Source organism: Corvus moneduloides, chromosome 1, assembly GCF_009650955.1.
Source record: "Corvus moneduloides isolate bCorMon1 chromosome 1, bCorMon1.pri, whole genome shotgun sequence".
Taxonomy (NCBI): domain Eukaryota; kingdom Metazoa; phylum Chordata; class Aves; order Passeriformes; family Corvidae; genus Corvus; species Corvus moneduloides.
The window spans coordinates 57,706,101-57,723,059 of record NC_045476.1 but is presented as its reverse complement, the minus strand read 5'-3'; positions in this window follow the sequence as shown (position 1 = coordinate 57,723,059).

Below are 16,959 nucleotides of genomic sequence, written 5' to 3'. Positions count from 1 at the left end.
GAAAACCAAAGCACCAGATTGGACAAAAGTAATAACAGGACAAGGAATTATTTCACTTGTGAGTTCTGTTTTCTCTAAGCAGAATGATATTGGTCCCTCTCAGGCACTGGTACTGAGCAATACATGGTTTGATTTTTGTTATGTTCATAATCTTTAGTAAAGGGTAGAAATGCAAAAAAAGGGTTGCATAAAATTAGAAGGTAAACAGCTACCTAACTATTGCCAGATTTACATGGAGAACCATAGCTGGCTTGTGAATCTATACCTCAGGTTCTTAAGCTAACAATGGGAAGGAACAGAAATGTTGTGAAAGGAAAGCTACGGTGAGAGATACAGCAAAAAAAAAATCATATTAACTTAAAATATTAATACTCATTGTATTGGAAGTATAAGTAACTATGGTAAATGCTATGTAATTTTTTTAATTTAATGTCTTTCTGGTAACTCTTTCAATGTTACTGTAACATGAAGATTCTATTTCACTACCTTTCTTCCTCTATGGTTAGGAATTTTGATATGAACTGTATGAGACAATTAAATGGCTTATGGAGACAGAGCTTTGAGTAAGGATAAAAAAATAACTTCTGTATTCTGACATTTGATACTGTTAATCACCTCAGTTTTGTCATTTTAGCAATAGATCATAAGTAGATTGAGAATGAAAGCCAGATGGTCAGTGGAGGAACAAATAAATCCTTATGGCTTCTTTTTTTATGATACAAGTTTCGTTCCAATGACTACACAGGGCAAGAATGAATAAAACAACTTCATCAATAAAATCTAGACTGAGCGATTACTACTACTTAAAAAACCCAACAAACCAGCTACTTCATTTCTCCAGTTAGCACAAGGCTGTAGTGAATCTGCTTTCCCCAAATTGTCTCTCCTACAAAGACTATGTGTAGACATTTGTCTTTGCCTTAGTCCTTTCCTAAACCCTACAATTATAACATAACTTCTTGGGGTTTTTTTCCAGTCAAAAGTGCACCCTTTCTGTATCATACCTGTCTGGCTTCACAGCTGCTACGGTTACATCTATGGTCCCGACAAAGGTGATTTAAAAATGAACTCCTTCTTTGCATTCCTTAAGCAAAGATTCACTCCCACCTGTTGGAGCAACTTATCTCCCTTGCTGTAAAAAAGATAATATTTTTAACCTGAGTTCATAGGTGGTGCATAATTACTAATGTCAAGGTGTCATATACATAGTATCATACAACATGCCTTCAAACTTGATAGCACTCAGAAGACGTCAGTCAGCAGCTTGTGCTCTTTCTGATTGAGGAAATGTGACTTTGACAAATACCTGAAGATTTTGATAGGTGACTAGAACAAAGCCACAAACTCCTATGTCTTTTCTGTCAGCAGTGGAAAGGCTAGTGCTGCTGAAAAACAGACCTATTTCCTGCCATACCTCAATTTAAAGTTAAGTGAAATTAATCATCTGGAAGAGCTTGGAGCTGCAGTGCTTTAAGGAGTGACAGAATTAGTGTCACTGTAGCATCCTACTGCTATTGGTATTCTAAGTCTTCATCTTTGTAGGCCTGAGGTATGAAAACCTAATATTAAATAAATGTGCCTTATTAATAATAATCTCCTGTTAGGCCTATTGCTCTATAATACTGTTCAATTTTCAACTCCTTCTTTGTATGGCTCAGAGACCACCCAGGGGCTTGGAGAGTACTTTCAGCACATCACTGCTGAAACTGTCACATGAAATCAACATAAAAGATATCAGAAAAAAACCTGTAAAAATCAAAGCCAAATGATACTGTTAAACTACATCAATGTCTGATTGCAAGTTGGGGGAGAAAGGTTGAAAATAATGGAAAATGCTGGTTGTTGTAATAGTCCCTGTTACACTGGTGGGCCCCACGGAATTACATGACTTTGTGCTGATAAAATTTGGCTGCAGGATTTATCTGATTTTTATGCAGTTCCAGTAATTAGGAAAAGAATTTGCATTAAGTGAGTATTCTTTCAGTCCTGCTTTTGTGTTTTTAGTTTTCTATTGCATATAATACTTCCACAGAATCCACAATCATGAATTTAAAATACAGTCTGCAAAAGTAAAAATGAAAAACAAGGTAATGAAAAGCACTGGATAATAAAAGTTCCCATATCTTAAACAGCCCTCAAACACCTGTTAAAAATTTGTTTTGTAACCTGCCCTGAAATGTAATGGAAATTAATGCTTACAAGTCCCTTGTGAAAATGTAAAATATCACAGTTTAAAGCTTCGCGTACAGTTTGATAGATCAAATGTATCTCAAACACATCTACCGTGTCCCACCAAGGATATTCCAAGCTGATGCCCTCTGCATTCCAATGAAAAGAACAATTATCCTGGTCAGTGCTGTTCTTTAACTGTCGTAAAGCAAATGTGATTTGTTTAGTTACTAGGCTAACGCGATTATCTCTCAGAAATGAAGATGTTTAGAAGTAAAAGCAATTAATGCAATGAAATATTTCCTTTCATTCTGCTGTATTTAGACTGGTCTACGCTTACATATATTACAAAGGAACAGGGTTTAAAATGTTCATTTTTCTCTACTTGTTCACAGAAAAAGGGACTGTCAGTCAAGAAGAAATATAATGTAGGGGAGGTTAAAAGATTGCTATTTACCTTGTATAGAGTGACGGTCTTAGAACTAAGAACATATTTTTAAGCAAATGTCCTCTGTAGCATATTTTTCCCATGCAGTCCTTAATAACCTCCTTGGCTTCTCTTTTCAGAATACTGCTGCATATATAGAAGCCAGCTCATCTGTAGTTTGAGGATGAAGGGTCATTTTAAACTTCACAACCCATTAACAGTATGTTTAATGAAGTTAAAACATTCAGTCTTTAAGCCCTCTCTGCACAGGCAATCTAATCAGTCAGACCTTACTCACATATTTCCTCTTTGATGACACAGACTTAATCTAGAGCTTTTACATTTGCTGATTGGCAAAACTAGGAATTCCCCTTCTACAGATCCGTGACTCTTTATGATGTTCTGACCTCCTTGTTTCCATACTTGCTGCAATGCTAAGAACAGACATCCTGCTGTTCAACTGGAGTCTTAGCATTGTGTATTTGAAGATAATCCCTAGACCACCAGCATCTTTTTGGCATCTGTGAACATAAAGGTTATGACAGTTGCCCCTTCTGACTGTAATCTTTGGTTTTACAAGAATTCTACTGAAAGACTTTCAAGATATGATTACTTCTTCCTGCTTTGTGTGGTATTGCTAAGAAAAAAAAATATTAGAAGTTTTAAAAGCAATATATTCTGCTGTGTTTTAAAACCTTCAATTTGCAACTAAATTATGTACTTAGCTTTACACACTTGACTTCTTCAAACTATTTAACAGCTTACACTGCAGCACATATTTAAGTGTTTGCAGGATCAAGATCCACATCCTCTCTGCACCATTAAATGTTTTGCAATTGAAGAGTGGCTATATTCCCCAAGGGGTTGTCTTTTATGTATAAATGGAGAACATCCATGGGTTGCATCTGGGATTTATCATCTTGTTTAAGTGATCTAATCTCCTTAGTGTGTATGTGTGTACTCGTGCACTTACATATGTAGACATGGTAATGACAAGGATAAGCTTGCCGGGGGGAAAAAAAGCAAGCAGGGAAAGGAATTGCCAAATATTCCTTAGAACATTTCCCTCCATTCTGTGGAAATTTTAAAACATTTTGTTTTCTGTCCAGCTCTATAAACTATCCACTGGTTCCATGTATTCTGTTCTGCCTAGTAAAGCTCTGAGCAATTTTTAATATTGCAAACCATTAACTAGGATTTAGTTTACAAATTAGAAAACAAACCTACCAAAGATTCCTTTTCCTTTTTCTTTCTCATCTTAAATTCCATCTCTACTTCTCTGTGCCTCCATTCAGTGTTGGTCTGAAGCAGTTCATCACAACTTACACGTGTGTATATATTTATAAATTCATATAAGGAATATACTTGTGTGTGTCTGTGTAAATGCATACACATGCACCTTTCACATATAAAACGTACCTAATGATATTGGTGGATATAATAGGTTCATTGTTTTGTCCTATGGTTTAACTGTAAATCTGCCTAAAGCAACTATGCATAATTTTTACTGCATGATATCATACAGTTTTGTGTTCCATGTAAGTCACACTACGGACAAAAAATTTTAATATATATGGGGTGGTTTTTTGCATTCATGACCTGATACTATCAATTCTCTCAAAAGATTTTTAAAATCTTCAATAAGAAAACTGCTGGGGGTTTTTTTTTCTTTGCCTAACCTTTAAGAATCACAAAAAAGGTTACATGGCTAGCTCTGGAAAGTGTTGTCCAGTCTTAGAACAGATGAAGTACCATAGAAACAGTGTGATCTTCATCTCCTTGTACATGCCATGGGGGGTAGAACTAGATGACCTGTAAGTTCACTTCCAACCCAGGTCATTCTACGATTCTATTATTCTAAGATGAAAACCTACTGACATGTTCCTTTGGAACATGAAAACCAGCCTGGTTAAGTACCTTGTCTGGGAAATTCTGTTTCAAGACTGATTAACTCAAATATGTTTATGCCATTTACTTATAGGTGTAATACTAGATTGGTAGAAGCCCTAGACATAAGTTAAAATCTGTCCTCTTTTCCTTCTAGACACTGCAGACTTCCTAAACTATGCTATCCAGTTGTTCCTAAGAACATTCTTTTCCCCATCTTTTGTACTCTTGTAATGTGATATCTTGCTTCTAAATGCAACCTCAGCTTTTGAACATAAATAAAATATGATTGTGGTTTGTCACTGAGCTGGCACTTGGCAAAGTCAAAAGGGAAACATTGCTGAATCTGTATTGACCCCTACTCAACTGTAGAGCTGGGCAACTTGAGAGCTTTGAACATAAGAACTGTAGACAGCAAATCATCACAGACGGAAGAAGTGTAGTGCCACTTCATCTTCTCCATGCCAACATGTTCTTTGGATTCTGGAAATTCAAGTATGTGCCATACAAGTTTCAGTAAAAGATTCAGCTGTACACACAGACACTATTTTCTTCTTTCTTTCCTCTTTGATGTGTATATGAGAAATTTAAACCCTAATGCACAGCATTTTCCACAGAAAATAAACATGGCATTAAATTACACAGTAGTGAAGGAGGCATTTCTGCATAATATGTTTCTTTCCTCCTCATTCAACAACATAAACTGTATTGGTGTCTATGACTAGTACACTAGAAAGCTTAAAATATTCTTATAAAACTTGAAGTAGACAGTTTTGTTTCCACTTACAAGAATTAAGGACTAATTTTATTTCCTTGAGGAGAACTCTGATAATCTTTATAGTAGTAGAATAGCTGTTTTGTTCATCAGGTACAGGATCTGAGGGATCAAAATTAATGTATTATATTGCTTGTTTTTGTGATAACACTTGTTTAAGTCTACTTCTTGTTCTGTATTTTTCTGTCACATATTAGTAATTATACTTTCTAATAAAGTTACATTTTTTTCTGGGTCATCAATCAATTCTGAGAAATTTAATTTTCTGTAAGAATGGCTTTAGGAAAGTGGTACCATCTACAGAGTAGCCATTAGCATATGTAAATGGAAAAACACGGAAAAGAAGATGAGATCTGTCTGTGGGCTCTGAAATTATCAATCTCTGAGAGAAGATAAAAGAACAGCTCTCCTGTGGGAGACAATGACTTACTTCTTCATGATAGTTATTTAATGTCAATGTACTTTATTTGGATAATAAATAAGAGGAGTTCCCCTGAGCCTGATTGCTTGTTTAATGTGTTCTGATATTTAATTGTAAAGAGAATTAAAAGCTGAGCTGGTGTGTGAGGCAGCAAACTAACTTTACCACCCACCAGTTCTTCCCATGTCACTGGCTGCTCACCTGGCAACGCGTCTGTTGCTGACACAGAACTTTTTATCTGAAGGCTGTATTTGTGACACATTTGTGACACATTTGTGAACTTCATTTCTCTAAAAAAATAGTCTTTAATAACACAAACCATCAATTTTTTTTCTTATAGAAGATGTTACTAGTACATAGTAGATACATAGTGCAATAGGCCTTAATTCAGGAAAGTAAAAGAACCTTTAAGGACTGACCCTACAGCAGAATTAACTACAAATTAGATAGCCACCACCGCCTTCACCAGATTTCAAGTGGGATTAATTTTGCTTTAAGATAAGAAAACAGTAATCTTAACATCCCAAATCTGAAAGCCACCTGGTACCAGATGTTTAAGATGTGCAAAAATAAATAAGATGCTAAAGTCCCCAGAAGCTGTTTGACTTCCAATGAAGAGCTAGGTATTTACATTTAGCTAGAAATTCATAATTTTAAGAGTCTGTCCCACAGTCGCTACTGTGTGAAAGCCAGTAAAAAGCAGTGCATCATTTAAGTCTTATTAAACCATCCGTATCTAATGATACAAAAGCCTCGTGCTAACTTTTGCAGAGATGACCCATGCTGCATTCCTCCCCTTTCTACACTACCAAGTTATGTAGGTGCACATTGAATATGTGTGTTGGTTTGCACGGCCTGGTTTTTGGTAGCAGGGGGGCCACAGGGGTGGCTTCTGTAAGAAGCTGCTAGAAGCTTCCACCACGTCCAGCAGAGCCACTCTGATGGCTCTGAGGATGGACGTGCCCCTGACCAAAGTTGGGCCAGTTAGAGATGGTGGTAATGTTTCTGTGATGACATATTTAAGAAGAAGATCAAAACAAAATGGGGCGCAGTTTTTTTCTAGCCAGAGAAGGGGAGGAGGTGAGAACATGTGAGGGACAACAACATGGTGACACCCAGGTCAGTGCAGAAGGAGGGGCAGGAGGTGCTCCAGGCGCTGGAGCCGAGATTCCTCTGCAGGCTGTGGTGCAGACCATGGTGAAGCAGGTTGTCCCCCTGCAGCCCATGGGTCCATGGGGACTGCAGAGATCCACCCACAGCCTGTGGGGGAGGTGCCCATGCTGGAGTGGGTGGATGCCTGGAGGAGGCTGTGATCCACTGATCTCCGGTGGAGAGAGGGCTCTGCTTCCAGGCTGGAGCAGCCTGTCCTTGGAGCACTGCACCCCGCAGAAGAGAGACCCATGGCGCAGCACTTTGGGAGGGCTGTGTGCCCGTGGGAGGGGCTCACGCTGCAGCAGGGGCGGTGGGGCTGCTGCTCGTGAGAGCGGACCCACGCCGGGAAAGTTCAGGGAGAACTGTCTCCCATGGGAGGGACCCCACGGCCTCACAGGGGAACACTCCTCTCCTGGAGCAGTGGAAGATGTCCAGTGATGAACTGACAAAAACCTCCACACCCTGTCCCCTGCACTGTCAGTGGTAAGGAGGGAGGGGCTGGGGAAAGAAAAGGTGTTTTTAAGGGCTTATTTTACTTCTCGTTATCCTCCTCTGATTTTTGTTAGTAATAAGCTCATTTTGTACCTCTAAGTTGAACGTGTTTTGCCTTTGGAGTGTTTTTCTCCTGGTCTTTATCTCAACTCATTGACCCTTTGTTTAAATTTTGCTCTCCTCTGCCCATCTGTAGCAGGGGAGGGTGAGTCAGTGGCTTTCATGGGTGCTTGGCATTGGGCCAGTGTAAAACCACGACAATATGGAAAAAAAGGATTTGGAAATACAGGCAGGCAGAAATAGCAAATAGCATACAACATCTCAATCTAAAAGCTGTGAATATAGGAATGTTTTCCTAACTTCTCTCTTCTTTGGCAAACATGCACGAGAAGGAGAAGTTATGACTAAGGGAAAAGTCATTTGCAAATACGAAGCCATCACTGTTTTCAAGCAATCACCACTTCCTTGTGAAAACTGGGCAGATTAGCAAAAGTGTTTTTATGTAACATCCTAGTAATTTCCTAGGGATTTAGGATGTTAGCAGGAACACTCTGTCTTCCTTAGAAAACAGTTGTAATTGAAATGGCATTGGTTTTGTGGAATTCAAGGCCAAACACTTATTAAAAATCTTAGTGTACAGGGGCTCATTGGGGTGGAGTTAATTTTCCTCATAGCAGCCCATACGGAGCTGTGTTTTAGATTCATGGCCAAAACAATGTTGTTGGCACATCAATGTTTTGGCTGTTGCTGAACAGCACTTGCACAGTGTCAAGGCTCTCTCTCCAGCTACGCCACCAAAGGCCAGTAGGCTGAAGATGGGCAAAAGATTGTGAGGGAGCACAGCTGGGACAGCTCTCCCCAGCTGGCCAGAGGGTCCGTATTATGTCATGTTCAGCAATAAAACTTGGTGGGAGTTTTTCCAAAGTAGTCTTTGCTCAGAGACTGGGCATCAGTCAGCTGGTAGTGAGTAATTGCTTTCGCATCACTTGCTTTTTTCCCTCTCTTCCCCCTTCTCCTATTCATCTATCTTTATCTCTAGTCTCAAGTTTTCTTACTTCTGTTCTTCTGATTCTCTCCCCCATCCTACTAGGGAAGGGCTTATCTGCCATCTGGACTCAACCCACTACACTTAGCTAAAAGAGTTGTGTACTTCTAGCTTCACTGTTTCATTGTTTGGGATTCTTAGCCTCAGAATAAATCATAATGAAGCTGTTGGCAATGACAGACTTAGGAGACCTGGTCTCCTAAGCATCCTACCTGACAAAACCCCAGATTATTGCTTCACTGAAATTTCACAGGAATTAGGGTATTTTTCATCAGGGAAAATTGTTTTGTTAAATAGGTTTGCCAACCTGCTCTAATTTGGACTAGATTTTTCTTGTTCCATGCATCCACAGACCTCCTGGTAGGAAATGGAAGGACTTGAAAACAGGCACAGTTGGGGACCTAATTACAGCATAATTATAGACCTGTCCATGCTGATATTTTGGGAAGCCTCAGAATAAGTACAGCATAGTTATCTCTACGTCACTGGAATTTTATGTCACTGGACTTTTATATCATTCCCTCAGAATATTTTATCTGGATTTATGGCCAATAAATTTCTGAGCCTACTGCCATCCCACCCACGCCAGATAAGAAGGAGCATGCAGTGAGGTCCTGTGGTCTGACTTTTCCCCTTCCACACATTTCTGGATATGAAAGGCAATAACAGTTCTAACAAAGGAGACACAGCGTATTATGCATCTCCTCATGAATCACATGCAGCAGCAATTAATAGAGCTCATTTTCAAACTGAAATATACATGAATGTAAGCATTCATTACTAACGAATATGACTACAGATGCATGTTTAAGATGACTGAGTGGAATTGAAATATGTATATCCAAAGCTGAGACCAGGAATAAAAGCGCAAGATTTCGTAGACAGAGAAGTATACAGCTATCTACAAACAAAGGAACAAATCAGGTTTCCATAAAGATATTTTATTTTACCACAGAATTCAAAACCAGAGGGGTTTTGCTGAGTAGAGGCTACAGAAAACTTTCTAGTTGTTTCTAGCCCTTCAGCTATTTCCAGTTTCACTCCTAAGCCTTTTTTTTTTTTTTTTGGCATGTATAAGATAGGTGAAGATGTATTTTGTACAATTTTGCCTTTTCTTACATCTGTTTGTGTGTTTTTGCCTTATATATATATAGATAAAAGATATTCTTAGACTCATAAAACAGATAAAGGACTTGACTTGCCCACAGGTATTTCTAAGGTTATATTTGCTGCAAAATTCAAATTAAGCCTATCATGTCGTTGAATGGCGCAGCAGAAGAACAGTTTTCTTTTTAAAGGACCCCATAAAATGATCACTACATACATCTACAATATATAGAACCTGTTTACAAGGGCACAAGAGGCTGAACAAAATTTTCTCCCCAGTCAATTCAGTTGCTATAATAGCAAGCAGTGAGACTATGAGATGCACTTGCTTTTGAGTAATAAGAGCTGAATGGCACGATAAGCTGTCAAGTAACACATTGCTTCATTCAGTAAGCAGGTTTGCCCATTTTTTGAGCCCTGTGTTACAATCCTCCATCAGCACACTGTTTTTCATCAGCCCTGGAAGTACACTGCCCTTTAGTTTGTTTGTACTCTCATGGCCAAAAAAAGAGGTGGAAGGGAAAACACGTACCCTGAAGCAACATTCTGCATTTGAGTTGGTTAAGAAAACAAGCCAGTTTCAAAGCCATCATTACTGTCTAAAGATCATCATTAAAGTTGTTTTTTAAATTGCATCCTTCACAAGAAGTTACTTGTGCTCCAAATCTTCACAGCATTCTTCATGCTTCCTGCATTTCTACTTAGTCCTGTTTAGAAGGAGCTTTTGAGATATGTGAAAAGCTGTCAGAGAGTGTGATTTTATTTTTTTGAGAATAAGGTTTTCAACTAGTTGAATACTGACATCTAAGTAAAAAAATACTATAATATCTAAGGAATAATTTTCACATCTATCAAGTATTCAGAATTTTATTAAAGTCACTTCCAATTAGAGTAATTATTATTTTGCTTTCTAGGAAAAGGAAATCACTGTATGGGGTAACCTCCATGTTCAGACATTGCTGTCATTTAGATCTAGTTTAGAAAGTCACACAAAATTAGTGATTCCTAAAAGAAGTCTTGCCTGAAAAACTTGTCTTTAAGCTGAGTCACAAGATTTAAAAACAATTTCTCACATATTTCATGCAAGAAGTTTTTATTTAATGTGATTTTTAGTCTGCAAGATTCTTTAAAATATCCCATTTTTCACATACAGTGAAATAATCTAAATACTGGGGGAGGTGTGTGTGAAAAGTGTTGATACTCTTCCAGGTTTGTGGCAGCTCTTAAAGAGCCTGGGGATTCTCCAGGAGACAGTGTATAGAAGGGAGAAAGAAATATTTCATGCCAGGATGTTGCTGCAGCTCTGTATGCCTGCTTTACATGAATTGGAATGTTTGTAATCAAAATGGTTTTTCTTATATTTTTGTAGAATTCCGCCCTAAAGCACTCTATGTACTTGAGAAAACATGACGTAATTGTCCTCATGATATTTTGCTTGCAAATACTTCTAGAGGCAACTTAGCTTTCTGACTGAAAGGTTCTCTTATCTCTTACGTTTTTTACAGAAAAATATACGCAAGAGGAAAACATTTTAAAAGGAGGAAAATGCTATCTTACCAACAACAAAAATGTAGCTTTTATTTCATTAATGTACTGCTATGAGAAATGGAAGATATCCAGGTTTTTTTGGTTTCTGTTATTTTGTTATGTTTTTCTGGAGTGTGTGCTTGAGAAACCTGTGATATAGCAGAGCTTTTAAAGAAATAAACAGATGTTTTTATTTTCTAGTACAAATGAGTCTCAGCGGCTTACAGCCATCTCATCTAAGACTTCTTGAATGTTTGTTCAGTAAGCTTTTATGGAACAGTTTTTACTGAAAACTGCCTTCAGCTAGCCCTGTAATAACAACGAGCACGCACACACGCATGCAGCTCCCCCAGTCCCGCAGAGCTGCAGTGTGGGACATCTCCACTCACGGCCGCAGTGCCAAATGCTTGTGCTGCAGAGTGCAAGGTGGACACACAGCCAAGGTCAGAAAGCACGTCTTCGTGTTGAACTGCTGACAAAACATGCTGCTCCCAAGCAGCTGAGAAATGTTTTTCTACATAGTCTTGATGGTATCTATTAATCAATCCCTTGACCCCTCTAGAGCCCGTGGAATACAGTTACAAAAACTTCATGAGAAGGTAGAACAATATATTCTATGCACATAAATTAGTGAAAACCTGTAAAACTTACCTACAGATTTATAATCAGCTTGTTTAAATACAAGCACTTTGCAGATATATTCTAGTACCTCATTTTCTTTCATCAAGGTCTGCCTAGACAGTCGTAGCTATTCTTCAAGATTTAAGAAAAATCAAATTTATACATATTGTTAAAACTAAAATGAACTTACACTTTTACATCAAGCTCACAGTAAACCATAAACAATTCCTTGTGTTCATTGAAAGATGTGAATTTTTCCATGGAACGAGACACAAGGTCTCATGCATGATGCTTGATTATTGCATTTGCACGTAGCAACGTTTTTTACAATTTTAAGTCACTATTGTGCTCTATTAGACTGGAAATATCTTGTTAAATACATTTTATTTTTACTTAGATAAATTTCCACAGATTGGAAAAGTGGTCTCAATATTTACTGTGCAGAGAATACATCCAATGTGAAATCACAGCTGAAAGAAAAGGGCTCTGGATGAAAAAGTTTAATGCTTTTGTTCCAGTAGCAATGCAACTGTAGTGTTTGGAATTTTGAATATTTTTGTAGAAACCTGAAAATTTTTCTAGAACATTAGTAAGATTGCTTTGCAACAACTGATAATGCTTTACTTAAGCTACTGTAAGGTCCAGAAATAAATGAAGAAAGTACTGAAGGTGCTGAATTTTCAAAATCTAACAATTAAAGCCAGTTGAATCATTCAAAATGAACTCTTTGGTAAAAGGAAGATTAGGTTAGGGAACATCTAAACAAACTGGACATAATTTTTTGGGACTGTGTGGAGAGCAGCCAGACGTGCTGAGGGAGCTGGCCAATGTCTCAATTATCTTTGAAATGTAATGGCCCTCAGGGGAGGTTCCTGAGGTTGGGAGGAAATCAAATGTCTTCCCTGTCTCCAAGAAGTACAGAAAAGGAGGATCCAGACACTGTAGGCTGATCAGCCTCATCTTGAATCTTGGGAAGGTGGTGAAGCCAATCATCCCTGTAACCATTTCCAAAAAACCAGTAAGAACAAGAACGTGGCCCAACATAGGCAGCAAGGATTTTCTCAGCAGTTTTTCTCGAGCAACCTGAAGCAACTGAAGTCCCAGCATTTCAATGAATGACAAATTTCCTTTTGTCTCTACTGAAGTATGGACATGTCTAAGAGTATTTTCTGGCTGCTGTAGTTTTTGCCTTGATGCAGGAGTTTGGATTTCAATAATAGTGTTCACTCAAGCTTAGGTTCACTCTGAGTTCACCTAACAAAGCAATGACTATAAAACTGCCCCTGTCTAGTCTGGATCTAATTTGAGAGTAAATGTCAGACTACATTGTCAATTAAAGGAGGAAGGAAACTCAGGCAGAGCCCACCAAGTTACTCATATTCCCAGATGCTGAGTGTCAACTGGCAAAATTTGTCATAGGAGCTTAACACACTTTCTTGGTTATTCCTTTGTCTTTGTTAGTGACACATGAGCAGTAGCAGAAGGGACACTCAGAGCTTTTAAAACAGCTTTTCACAAAGGCATTTCTGTATTGTTTTCTTCAAAAAAATTTTTTAATTAGTGTCAAAAGCCCAAAGATTTGACAATGCAGGAGAACAAGTGACTTTGTTCAAAGAGATTGAGCCAAAGTACTTGACAAAATGAGTTAAAATTGTTAAAATTTGCACCATAATATACCCTATCTTAAGAAAAAAGCGCAATGCAGATGAAACTACACAAGACATAATTTTACATCAGCATGCTAGTGTGTGTATTCAAAAGTTTATACTCCTTCACAGTCTGAATTTTGTCATACTTATACCAATCAGATAACCATTTGGATGTGCAACAAATATTTTCTCAGATATAAAAAGTGAAAACGGGCAAGAACTTGGTTATGCCAGAATTGGGTTGTATATTTGGTAGCAGCAATGAAAACTGTAAAAATTATGGCTCTTTTCTCTGTTCAGCAGAATTTCCCCTTCTGGTGATGTTGATACAATTAAAGTTGAGTGCTGTCACTAAAAGAAGTTTAATCCTTTTGCTGCATTGCAGTCATATGGTAAATTTTTATAGCTATAACTACTCCTGCTTTATCTGTTATCCCAGCAGGGCCTGGCTGAGATAAAACAATATTGCACAGCAGGGCTGTCTCTTTACACAAAACATTTCATTGAGGCTTTCGTGCTATCTCCTACTAATCAGATTTCTCACCCAGGTGCCCACCCATCCAAATCAGTGTGGTCAGTGGAGCTGGCAGGTTACCACTTTCCAAACAGTTTAATGAATATCTACCCATTTATGTTTGCTTAAGAAAAACCAGCAGGGTGGCTTCATGGGGCGGGATTATTGCCTCTGCATCCTGATGTTCTCAGTTGTAAATTTAATTCCTGCTTGTGCAATGAGTTGGTAATTGTAATCTGAGATAGTACATTTGATCTTGCTGCTCCTGGCAGTGGAATCCCATTGAGTCACCTATTCCAAAATCATGTGCGGAGGTTTCTTATAAACCTAAATATTGCCTGACATGAAATAGCCTATCTATCTGCAGAGCAACAGCTGGTGTGCTGAGGATATATTCATTCTCACTCTTCTGCACTGCCTCAAGGATATAGTGCTGTATGCTAAAAGAATTGGAAAATGACATTAAAAATATTATTTGTAGAGATGGTACTTGTTTCCACAGATGTTTTCAGTCCTCTTTTCTAGTTCATAGCATTCTGCACTTTTCTTCTTGTTCTTGTTTCTGCAGTAGTACCCATGATGCCATTTAAAAACTTTCATAAACAATGTTTGTTGCAGAATCTTTCATGTAGAACTGTAATTTCCTTTATAACTGTTCCAGTGTAGGTCATTAGTTACTTCTTCAGCATATTATCAGACAGCTTTCCTATCAGAAGTATTAAGAAATTAAACCAAAAGCAGATGAAAAATGAATAGCAGATAACTTGGATAGGTTCTGAAATATCAATTATTTTGCTGTCTGGTTTATGCTTTGCACAGTACATGTCAGTGCAGAATTCAGTTTCATCTCTGTATATAATTGTAATTATTTTTGATAGCTGTGTTCCAGCTTTATTATTAAGGACTTAATTCTGCAATTGCTTCTGAACAGAACTCCCATTTAAGTCCCTGAACATGCACTCATATTACAGAAAAACTGAAATATGATTGAAAATACAATTGAAATATGTTAAATACAGCTATAAACAATGGTTTGCGAAAAGAGTCATACAAAAGAAGGCACTTAGCCTACAGGTTTTCATCTGATCACAGGTTCCTGTAATACAATAAAAATCATAGAGCTTACTTGCTTGCTTGCTTTTCCTTTTTTCCCCCAGTCTATAAGGTCCAATTACATTTATCTCTATCTCTTATTGTGGGATTTGCAGAACATTAGAGGCACAGGCATTCCTTAGCACACTGTCTCATGGAGAGAGAGTTTGCTTTGTTTGTGACTAAATATATTAAATTTTTCAATGCGACTATCCTGCCACAGAGTCTTGGACTTCTCAGATTGGAAGAGTGACTAAACAGAGCAGTCAAAAAATAGAAGAAAGTGTTGATGGGATACTGTTTTAGAAACTGCAGAACTCCACTAAACTTTTTACTGCCACAAGCAGCCCTGGAGCCCTTATGCAAGAAACACTGAAGCTGCATGGAGAACAAATCTATCTTCTACACACTGGTAAGGTCTGCCTGAGCTCCTTCTCCAGGCTTAACAGTCCCAGCTCTCAGCCTCTCCTCAATGGATGCTCCAGCCCCTTAATCATCTCCATAGCCCTTCACTGGACTTGCTCCAGTGTGCCCATGTCTCTCCTGTATGGAGGACCTCATAAGTGGACCCTGGGTTGTTATACCACTAATAATTAGAAGGTAGATATGAAGGAAAATAGAACAGAAGCTCCAAAGCAACTTTTCAAAATGATCACATGACCACCAAAATCAATATACCAGAGCTGTGCTTTCAAGGGCTGAAAAACTTACACACAAGTAACTCTTAGAAAATGTGAAATAACTGGGGGTGTTCTTAGGAGAAATTAGTGGAAACCAGAAATCTACATTGGATATTTTGGATCATCTTTGCAACAGGAAGATTTAGAAATATTATACTGTTGTGGTGCTGCAAAAAAGAAAAAAAATTAATCTATCTTTTTACTCAGTATTTTCCCTTTTCCATATGTAGTGGTTGAGGGGTAAAGACAATAGGTAACATACTGTACTCCAGGAAGCAAAACCCAAGAGAGGAATAAAATGGACTTACTGAATTAGTTAATGAATATGCTGAAAATGTCTGTCTTTTCATTCTGTTTATAATTTTTTTTTAAAGATGCTAATTTAGTTTGATATTATAGTTTGATAATGAATGACAGAATGACAGAATGACAGAATGAATGAATGAATGAATGAATGGAATAGGAAAAACACAACACTAATGCATTGGCAAAAAGGAAACCCAAATCTCAAGAGGAACTGGAAAAGAGACATTTTCATGTTTTCATGAAAGAGTCACTCTTTCTAAATTCCTAAAGCCCATGTTGAAAAGCATAAAGTAGTACATTCAATTTCCTGGCTTTTGGTAGTTGCTTGTAAGAGACCATCATGGGATATATTTCCTATTTATGTAAATTCTGAGCTTCTGGAATAAATCAAAAATATTTTTTCTTACCTTCCAGGACCATTTTCAAAGGACGCTAGTGAGAGATGCTGTCAATTTTCTGTTTGTTTTCCCAGAATTTAAAAATGAAGCTCTTTGTAACTGCATATATCATCAAGGAAGTAAAAATAATGAGTACCAAGGTTTTTTTCCTTCTCTTGCTTAAGAAGTAAGATTGAATCTTCCAAAGTCCAGAAGACTTCTAGCTTTCTCCTGAATGCTCTGTTCAGCATCAAGGCAAATCCCAAGTTAAGCTATCAGAAACAAAAAACAACAATGCCTTATCTAAAACTTTCCTTCAGAGGATACAAAAACACTCAATAAACTTTAACAAGTTTAAGTAATTCTCTGCAAGGGAGATAGTCAGAATGTTCAAAAGTCTGTAAGTGCCAGGAAATCCATTAACTCTCTGTTATCAAAGGGCATCATCCCGCAGTAAGCCTATGAAAAATTGAGTATGTTAGAAGAAAATCAGTCACAGATTACACAGACTCTTACTGACAAAAGGGTATAACTTGAGAAAAAGCTGATGTATGCAGTTAGTTTCTTTCCTTTTATGTTCTGATTAAATGCTCACTAATGTTGAGAAGAATTCTCTCATTCATTTTCAAGGGACTTGGCTCCCCTACCCAGAAAGATTTCTGAAAATTATGAAAATTATGAAAAAGCATCTGAAATGGTGGCATTTTTTGAATCTAGA